At 37.0% G+C, this 10603-nt stretch overlaps 1 pseudogene; it reads left to right on the top strand.

Annotated features, from left to right (window-relative positions):
* Positions 1 to 8274: 8274 nt before the first annotated feature.
* On the top strand, positions 8275 to 8875 carry LOC122435629 (annotated as a pseudogene).
* The last annotated feature ends 1728 nt before the right edge of the window (positions 8876 to 10603 follow it).

Here is a 10603-nt window from a genome sequence, read left to right as displayed (position 1 = left end):
TTTTTTTTTTTTTTTTCTGTTTTGAATTTTTCATTCTAATCCTTAATATTTTAAACCTATCATTTTTTCTACATTTATTCCTTTGTGTGCTTTTCCTACTGTTCTTTTCCCCTTGCAGTTAACCTTTAACATATATAAATCTTATCTGCCTCTATTTAGCTTTGCATACCAATTCTTTTTTTTTCTTCCTTTCCTCTCAACATATTTGTTAGCTTTGTTTTCACTGTTTTATTCTCCAGTTTGAACCTTGCTTTAGTTTTGTTTTCCAGTTTGTGCTTTAGTTAGTTTTGTTCTTAACTGATAGATATAATTTTTCATTTCCTTTGCCCACTGGGTCATTCTATTGTATGTTATTTTTGTTGGACTGTTTTGATTTTGCTTATGGATATATATGTATATGTGAATACTCTACTATTTTAACTATTATGTCCCTGATTTTGTAACTGCCATTATTTTGGGGTTCAAATTTGTTTCTCATTTTGTTGGGTATGTGCTTTAATCTCACTTACTGCTTTAGCAAATCACTTGTGGAATCTTTGTTCCTGACCAGAGATCAAGCTCCGAGCCTTTGGAGTGGGAGCACTGAATCCAAGACCTTAGACCACCAGAGAACTAACCCTAGGGAGTATCAGATAGTGAGAACTCACACAAAGGAAACCACTTAAATACAAGACCTGGCATCACCTAATCACCAGTACCACCCTGTACAGGACACTTCATCCAAATGACAAACAAAACAAAGATATAAATCCAATCATCAACAGATAGCATTACCACCTCACTCAGCCTTGCCATAAGAGGAAAAACAAGAAAAACTTAGCATAAATCTCACCCTATACAAAGATTACACAAACCACTGCACCAACCTAAGGGGGGCAGAAATCAAAAGGAAGAAATATTTCAACCTTGAAGTCTTGGAAAATGAGACCTCAAACACAATAAGTATATATTAAAAAAATAATGGAAAGGGAGAGAAATACTGCATAAATGAAGGAACAAACTAAAAACACAGAAGTCAAAATAAATGAAGATAAAATAGGCAAACTACTTGAAAAAAATTCAGACTAGTAATAATAGAGATGATAAAAAAAAACCTTGAAAATAGAATAGAAAAGATGGAAGAATTAATTAATAAATACCTAGAAGAATTAAAGAATAAACAATCAGAGCAACACAATTACTGAAATTAAAAATATTCTAGATGGAATCAACAGCAGAATTTCTGAGGCAGAAAAAAGAATCATTGTTAGTGTATAGGAATGAACAGTGTTTATGTGTATTGATTTTTTATTCTGCAGCTTTACTATATCCATTGATTAGCTCTAGTAGTTTCCTGGTGGTATCATTAGGATTTTCTATGTAAAGGATCATGTAATCTGCAAAGAGAGTTTTACTTCTTTTCCAATCTGGAGTCCTTTTATTTATTTATTTATGTTTCTTCTTTGATTGCTGCAGCTAGGATTTCCAAAACTATGTTGAATAGTAGTGGTGAGAGAGGGCACCCTAAATTTGTTCCTGATATTAGAGGAAATACTTTCAATTTTTTGCCATTGAGGATAATTTCTGCTGTGGATTTGTCATATATAGTATCTTCCTTCTATGCCTGCTTTCTGGAGAGTTTTTATCAAAAATGTGCGCTGAATATTTTCAAAGGCTTTCTCTGGATCTATTGAGATAATTGTTTTTTATCTTTCAATTTGTTAATATGGTGTGTCACATTGACTGATTTGCAAATACTGAAGAAGCCTTGCATCCTTGGAATAAAGCCTGCTTGGTCATGATGTAAGATTTTTTTAATATGCTGTTGGATTCTGTTGGCTAAAATTTTGTTGAGGGGTTTTGCATCTATGTTCATCAGTGATATTGGCCTGTGGTTTTGTTTTTTGTGGCATCTTTGTCTGGTTTTGGGATTAAGGTGATGGTGGCCTCATAGAATCAGTTTTGTGGTTTACCTTCCTCTGTAGTTTTCTGGAAGAGTTTGAGGAGGGTAGGTGTTAGCTCTTCTCTCAATTTTTGGTAGAATTCACCCATGAAGCCATCTGGTTCTAGGCTTTAGTTTGTTGGAATATTTTGTATTACAGTTTTGATTTCTGTGTTTCCAGTAGGTTTGTGGAGATTTTCTATTTCTTCCTGATTCAGTTTTTGAAGGTTACATTTTTCTCAGAATTTATCTATTTCTTTTGAGTTGTCCATTGTATTGGTGTATAATTGGTCATAGTAGTCTCTTATGATCTTTTGAATTTCTGATTATCTGTTATGATTTAAACATTTTCATTTCTAATTTTATTGGTTTCATTCTTCTCCTTTTTTTTTTTTTCTTAATGAGTTTGGCTGCCAGTTAATCTATTTTATTTATCTTCTCAAATAAACAGCTTTTAGTTTTGTTGATCTTTGTAATAGCCTCTTTCATTTCTTTTTCACTTATCTCTGCTCTGATTTTTATTATTTATTTCCTTCTGCTAACTTTGGAGTTTTCTGTTCTTCATTTTCTAGTTCCTTTAGGCATAAATTTAGGTTCTATTTGCTGTTTCTCTTGTGATGAAAAAAATCAAAGAAGACACAAATATATTGAGAAATATACCATGTTTGTGGATTGGAAGAATCAATATAATGAAAATGAATATACAACCCAAAGCAATCTATAGTTACAATGCAATCCCTACCAAGATACTGATGGTAATATTCACAGAACTAGAAAAAAAAATACTTTCATAATTCTATGGAAACACACACACAAAAACACCTCAAATAGCTAAAGAAATCTTGAGAAAGAAGAATGGAACTGGAGGAATCAATCTTCCTGACTTCAGTCTATTCTACAAAGCTATAGTCTTCAAGACAGTAGGGTACTGGCACAAAGATGGAAATATAGATCAATGGAACAAAATGGAAAGCCCAGAGATAAATCCACATATGTATGGACATCTTATCTTTAAAAAAGGAGGCAAAAGTAAACAATGGAGAAAAGACAACTTCTTTAATAAGTGGTGCTGGGAAAGCTGGTCAACAACGTGTAAAAGAATGAAGTTAGAACAATTTATAACACCATACACAAAAATAAACTCAAAATGGTTTAAAGATGTAAATGTAAAACCAGAAACTATTAAACTCTTAGAGGAAAACATAAGCAGAACATTTTCTGACATAAATCACAGTAAGATCTTCTGTGACCCACTTCCCAGAGTAATGGAAATAAAAATAAACAATTGGGACCTAAGCAAGCTTAAAAGCTTTTGCACAATAAAGGAGATTATAAGCAAAGTGAAAAGACAGCTTTCAGAATGGAAGAAAATAATAGTACAGAAAGCAACTGACAGAGAACTAATCTCAAAAATATACAAGAAACTCATGCATGTCAATATCAGAAAAACGACAACCCATTTAAAAACGGGCCTAAGAACTAAACAGACATTTCTCCAAAGAAGACGTACAGATGGCTAACAAACACATGGAAAGATGATCAACATCACTCATTATCAGAGAAATGAAAATCAACACCACAATGAGGTACCATCTCATGCTGGTCAGAATGGCTGCTATCAAAATGTCTACAAACAATAAATGCTGGAAAGGGTGTGGAGAAAAGGGAACACTCTTACACTGTTGGTGGGAGTGCAAACTAGTACAGCCACTATGGAGAACAGTGTGGAGATTCCTTAAAAAACTGGAAATAGAACTGCCATATGACCCAGCAATCCCATTGCTGGGGCTACACACCAAGGAAACCAAAAGAGAAAGAGACACATGTACCCCAGTGTTCATCACAACACTGTATAAAATGGCCAGGACATGGAAGCAACTTAGATGTCCATTGGCAGACAAATGGGTAAGAAAACCATGGTACATATACCAAATGGAATATTACTCAGCCATTAAAAAGAATACATTTGAATCAGTTCTACTGAAGTGAATGAAACTGGATTCTATTATACACAGTGAAGTAAGCCAGAAAGGAAAACAGCAATATAGCATACTAACGCATACATATGGAATTTAGAAAGATGGTAATGATAACCCTATATGCGAGACAGCAAAAGAGACACAGATGTATAGAACAGTCTTTTGGACTCTGTGGGAGAAGGTGAGGGTGGGATGATTTGAGAGAATAGCATTGAAACATGTGTATTATCATATGTGAAACAGATCGCCAGTCCAGATTCAATACATAAGATAGGGTGTTCGGGACTGGTGCACTGGGATGATCCAGATGGATGGGATGGGGAGGGAGGTGGGAGAGGGTTTCAGAATGGGGAACACATGTACATCCATGGCTGATTCACGTCAGTGTATCACAAAACCACTACAATATGGTAAAGTTATTAAGTTCAGTTCAGTCGCTCAGTTGTGTCTGACTCTTTGTGACCCCATGAACTGCAGCACGCCAGGCCTCCCTATCCATCACCACCTCCTGGAGTCCATGCAAACCCATATCCATTGTGTCGGTGATGCCATCCAACCATCTCATCCTCTATCTACCCATACTCCTCCTGCTCTCAGTCTTTCCCAGCATCAGGGTCTTTACAAATGAGTCAGCTCTCCACATCAAGTGGCCAAAGTATTGTAGTTTCAGCTTCAACATCAGTCTCTCTGCCTCCAATTAAAACAATAATAATAATAAAAAGACAGAATGATCTATGTTCATTTCTAAGGCAAATCATTCAATATCTTGGTAATCCAAATCTATGTCCTGACAAGAAACGCTGAAGAACCTGAAGTTGAATGGTTTTATGATGACCTACAAGATCTTTTAGCAATAACACCCCACAAAGATGTCCTTTTCATTATAACGGACTGGAATACAAAAGTAGGAATTCATGTAACACCTGGAGTAACAGTCCAGAATGAAGCAGGGCAAAGGCTAATAGGGTTTTGCCAAGAGAACACATTGGTCATAGCAAACATGCTCTTCCAACAACACAAGAGAAGACTCTACGCATGGACATCACCAGATGGTCAACACTGAAATATGACTGATTATATTCTTTGCAACCAAAGATAGAGAAGTTCTATACATTCAGCAAAAACAAGACCAAGAACTGACTGTGAACTGACCAAGAACTCCTTATTGACAAATTCAGACTTAAATTGAAGAAAGTATGGAAAACCATTGACTATTCAGTTATGATCTAAATTAAATCCCTTAAGATAATACAGTGGAAGTGAGAAATAGTTTAAAGGGACTATATCGGATAGACAGAGTTCCTGATGAACTATGGTTGGAGGTTTGTGACATTGTACAGGAGACATGGATAAAGACCATCCCCAAGAAAAAGAAATGTGAAAGGCCAAATTACTGTCTGAAGAGGCCTTACAAATAGCTGTGAAAAGAAAAGAAGTGAAAAGCAAAGGATAAAGGAAAGTTATACCTATTTGAATGCAGAGTTTCAAGGAATAGCAAGGAGAGATAAGAAAGCCTTCCTCAGCAATCAATGCAAAGAAATAGAGGAAAACAACAGAATGGGAAAGACTAGAGATCTCTTCAAGAAAATTAGAGATACCAAGGGAACATTTCATGAAAAGATGGGCTCAATAATGGACAGAAATGGTAGGGACCTCAAAGAAGCAGAAGATATTAAGAAGAGGTGGAAAGAATACATAGAAGAACTGTACAAAAAAGATCTTCACAACCCAGCTAATCACAATGGTGTGATCACTTGCTTAGAGCCAGACATCCTGGAATGTGAAGTCAAGGGGGCCTTAGGAAGTATCACTATGAACAAAGCTAGTGGAGGTGATGGAATTCCAGTTGAGTTCTTTCAAATCATAAAAGATGATGCTGTGAAAGTGCTGCACTCAATTTGCCAACAAATTTGGAAAACTCAGTAGTGGCCACAGGACTGGAAAAGGTCAGTTTTCATTCCAATCCCAAAGAAAAGTAATGCAAAAGATTGCTCAAACTATGACACAATTACACTCATCTCACATGCTAGTAAAGTAATGCTCAAAATTCTCCAAGCCAGGCTTCAACAATACATGAACCATGAACTTCCAGATATACAAGCTGGTTTTAGAAAAGGCAGAGGAACCAGAGATCAAATTGGCAACATCCACTAGATCATTGAAAAATCAAGAGAGTTCTAGATGAATATATCTATTTCTGCTTTATTGACTATGCCAAAGCCTTTGACTGTGTGGATCACAATTATCTGTGGAAAATTCTGAAAGAAATGGGAATACCAGACCACCTGACCTGCCTCTTGAGAAATCTGTATGCAGGTCAGGAAGCAACAGTTAGAACTGGTTCCAAATAGGAAAAGGAGTACATTAAGGGTGTATATTTTCACCCTGCTTATTTAACTTATATGCAGAGTACCTCATGAGAAACGCTGGGCTGGATAAATTTCAAACTGAAATCAAGATTGCTGGGAGAAATATCAATAACCTCAGATATGCAGATGACACTACCTTTATGGTAGAAAGCAAAGAAGAACTAAAGAGCCTCTTGATGAAGGTGAATGAGGAGAGTGAAAAAGTTGACTTAAAGTTCAATATTTAGAAAACTAAGAAGATGACATCTGGTCCCATCACTTAATGTCAAATAGATGGGTAAACAGTGGAAATAGTGGCAGACTTTATTTTTGGGGCTCCAAAATCACTTCAGATGGTGACAACAGCCATGAAATTAAAAGACACTCACTCCTTGGACGGAAAGTTATGACCAACCTAGACAGCATATTAAAAAGCGGAGACATTACTTTGTCAACAATGTTCCTTCTAGTCAAAGCTAAGTTAATTGAAAGAAAAAAGCCAGGCACAAAAGGACAAAAATTGCATGATTCACTTTTTATGAAAAGTTCAGACCAAGTAATTTCATAGAGGAAGAAAGAACATTAGTGGTTGTCATGGTCTGAGAATAGGGAGAACCGTGATTGCTAATAATTATAGGGTGTCTTTTGGGATTGTTTAAAATGTTATATCATTAAATATATTTCTGGTTGCACAATCTTGTGATATACTAATAACCATTAGCTATTAACTTCAAGTTGGTTAATTTATGACATATGATTTGTGTCTTAATGGTGGATTCATTGCTAAGTCAGGTCCGACTCTGTGCTAACCCATGGACTGCAGACCTCCAGGCTCCTCTATTCATGGGAATCCCAGGCAAGAATATTGGAGCAGATTGCCATTTCCTTCTTCAGGTGATCTTCCCGACCAAGGGATCACACCCACCTCTCTTGCATTGCTGGTGGATTCTTTACCAACTGAGCCACCAGGGAAGCCTTTGTATCTTAATAATAAACAAATAAAAATCCCCAAGGACTATGGGTACAGAAAACTCTATTTAAAGGAAATTATTGTTCAAAACATTCTCTAGGAAAGAAAGACATGTGCATATTGAGAGAATGATTTGAAGTTTAGTCAAATTGGAACAATTGAGATTGACTCATTTATCTCAATCCTGATATGTATCCAGCACCACTATGTAGATATTGGGGCTTAGAAAATTATGTACCCATTTTTTTTCCTCAAGAACTTTACAGTCTAGCTATAATTTAGCATTAAAAAATGGTTCTTCAGTCTTAACACTAACAACATTTTTGACTGATAGTTATTTTGCAGGGTGAAGAAGCCCTGTGCATGGCAGAAAGCAACAGAAGAATCATTTGCCTTTTCCCTGTAAATGCCAAAAGCAACCCGTTCCACCAGCCATGGCAACCAGAAATGTTTCTAGACATTGTCAAATGTTCCCTTAGTAGAAAATTCTCCATTTGAGAGTCACTGATCTCTAGGTTGAACAAAATCTTTTTCCTAAGTCTAGAACTGATTTTTTTCCAAATCACATCATAAAACTCTACAGTATTATCAAATACTCTGGTGAGTATGTGATAATATTTTATTATGGCATGACGTTTTCTGTTTGGTAGTGGTCAACCCTGAACAAGAAGTTCGAAGAATAAAATGAAAGAAAATTATTTTCCCTTCATAGAAATATGCAATTTTCTTTCTTAGTTCAGATGCCTGTAAAGTGGTAATTTTATTGAAAATCACCTCCTCATCTTCTCCTCACTTCTTTTTTGACAAGCTTTCCTGTTTTGTATGTTATTAATATTTTATTTTTTGCCATTGATTAATATATCTATTATTAATGGAAAAGTGAAACTCACACCAAGCACTTCTTTAGCTTATAAAACATATTTCTTAAGAGTGACAACAGCAAAATGGTAAACAAAGAAGTGCCAAGAAATTGTTCCCCCATCAAAATATTGAAAAAATAAATAAATCTGACTTGAATAGTTAAGTAGAAGCTCTTGATCTATGAGAATCAAGAAAATGCCCAATCCAGAAACAGTCAACTCCCTTGAGAGAGAGCAGAGTCAGTTCAGCTACAGGAACCAAACAAAGCCTAAGTCAAAGGAAATTGTTTCTTCAAGCTCTTCTGACAGCAATTCTGATGGTGAAGTTGACAAAAAGTTAAAGAGGAAAAAGCAAGTTGCCCCAGAAAAAGGCGTAAAGAAGCAAAAGACTGGTGAAACTTTAAAATCTCTGTCATTTTCCAAGCAGAGCAACAGCAACAGAGATGGTAGCATGTTTCAGATCGGGGGGGGGGGGGGGGGAAGCATATTAGTGTTCAAGGCTTTAAAGGCAAAGTCTTAATCGATATTAGAAAATGCGAAAGGATCCAGAAGGTGAAATGAAGTCAGGAGATGGTTTGGAGAGGGAGGTGGGAGGGGGTTTCAGGATGGGGAACACATGTACACCCACGGCTGATTCATGTCAATGTATGGCAAAAACCACTACAATATTGTAAAGTAATTAGACTCCAATTAAAATAAATTAATTAAATTAAAAAAATATTTCTTTACATCTTGAGCAGTAGAGCTAGTTGAAGGAATAGATTTATGACATCAATGATGCAGTAAGAAAACTGTAAAATCAAAGCCATAAAAAACCTTACTGTTCTAGTTGTTTTGCTGTCTTTTTACACTGGCTTTTGTTTTCTAAACATCGTTTTCTGAGCTATTGTATATTTGGATTGCAGAACAATTTGTAAGATGAATACTTTAAAAAATCTGCATTATCACAGTGTAGAGATGATGCTTTTCCTCAGCACCTTTCTAGATTCTGTATATAAGTATTACTATCCAATATTTCACAAAGATCTGTCTAGTCAAAGCCATGGTTTATTCAGTAGTCATGTATGGATGTCAGAATTGGACTATAAGGAAGCTTAGTGCCGAATAATTGATACTTTTGAATTATGGTATTGGCGAAGACTCTTGAGAGTCCACTGGACTGCAAGGAGATACAACCAATCAATCCTAGAAGAAATCAGTCTTGAATATTCTTTGGAAAGACTGGTTCTGAAGCTGAAAGTCCAATGCTTTGGCCACCTGATGGAAGAACTGACTCATTTGAAAAGGACTGGATGCTGGGGAAGACTGAAGGCAGGAGGAGAAGGGGACGACAGGATGAGATGGTTGGATGGCATCATTGACTTGATGGGCATGAGTTTGAGTACACTCTGGGAGTTGGTGATGGATAGGGAAGCTTGGCATGCTGCAATCCACGGGGTTGCAAAGAGTCAGACACGACTGAGTGACTGAACTGAACTGAACTGATCTAATATGTATCTTTTCCTTTCTGGATTACTTCACTCTGCATAATAGGCTCTAGGTTCATCCACCTCATTAGAACTGACTCAAATGCATTCCTTTTATGGCTGAGTAATATTCCATTTCTGGGTGTTCATTGGAAGGACTGATGCTGAAGCTGAAACTCCAATACTTTGGCCACCTCATGCGAAGAGCTGACTCTTTGGAAAAGACCCTGATGCTGGGAGGGATTGGGGGCAGGAGGAGAAGGGGATGACAGAGGTTGAGATGGCTGGATGGCATCACCGACTCGATGGGCATGAGTTTGAGCAAACTCCGGGAGTTGGTGATGGACAGGGAGGCCTGGCATGCTGTGATTCATAGGGTCGCAAAGAGTCAGACATGACTGAGTGACTGAACTGACTGACTGAACTGAATATACCGTTCTGTATATCCATAACCAACTACCGGGGTCTACCCAAACTCGTGGTCATTCGGTCAGTGATGCCATCCAACTATCTGATACTCTGTCGGTCCCTTCTCCTCCCGCCTTCAATATTTCCGAGCATCAGGGTCTTCTCAAAAGAGTCAGCTCTTCGCATCAGGTGGCCAAAGTATTGGAGTATCAGCTTCAGCATCAGTTCCTCCAATGAACACCAAGGACTGATCTCCTTTAGGATGGACTGGTTGGATCTCCTTGCAGTCCAAGGGACTCTCAAGAGTCTTCTCCAACACCACAGTTTAAAAACATCAATTCGTCTGCTCTCAGCTTTCTTTATAGTTCAACTCTCATATCCATACCTGACTATTGGAAAAATCATAGCTTTCACTAGGCGGAACTTTGCTGACAAAGTAATGTCTCTGCTTTTTAATATGCTGTCTAGGTTGGCCATAACTTTCCTTCCAAGGAGTAAGCATCTTTCAATTTCATAGCTGCCATCACCATCTGCAGTGATTTTGGAGCACCAAAAAATAAAGTATGATACTGTTTCAACTGTTTCTCCATCTATTTCCCATGAAGTGGTGGGATCAGATGTCATGATCTTAGTTTTCCGAATGTTGAGCTT

This window comes from Cervus canadensis, chromosome X, assembly GCF_019320065.1.
Source record: "Cervus canadensis isolate Bull #8, Minnesota chromosome X, ASM1932006v1, whole genome shotgun sequence".
In the NCBI taxonomy this organism is placed as follows: domain Eukaryota; kingdom Metazoa; phylum Chordata; class Mammalia; order Artiodactyla; family Cervidae; genus Cervus; species Cervus canadensis.
The sequence above is the reverse complement of the archived record's forward strand: the minus strand, read 5'-3'. Positions and strand labels throughout refer to the sequence as shown.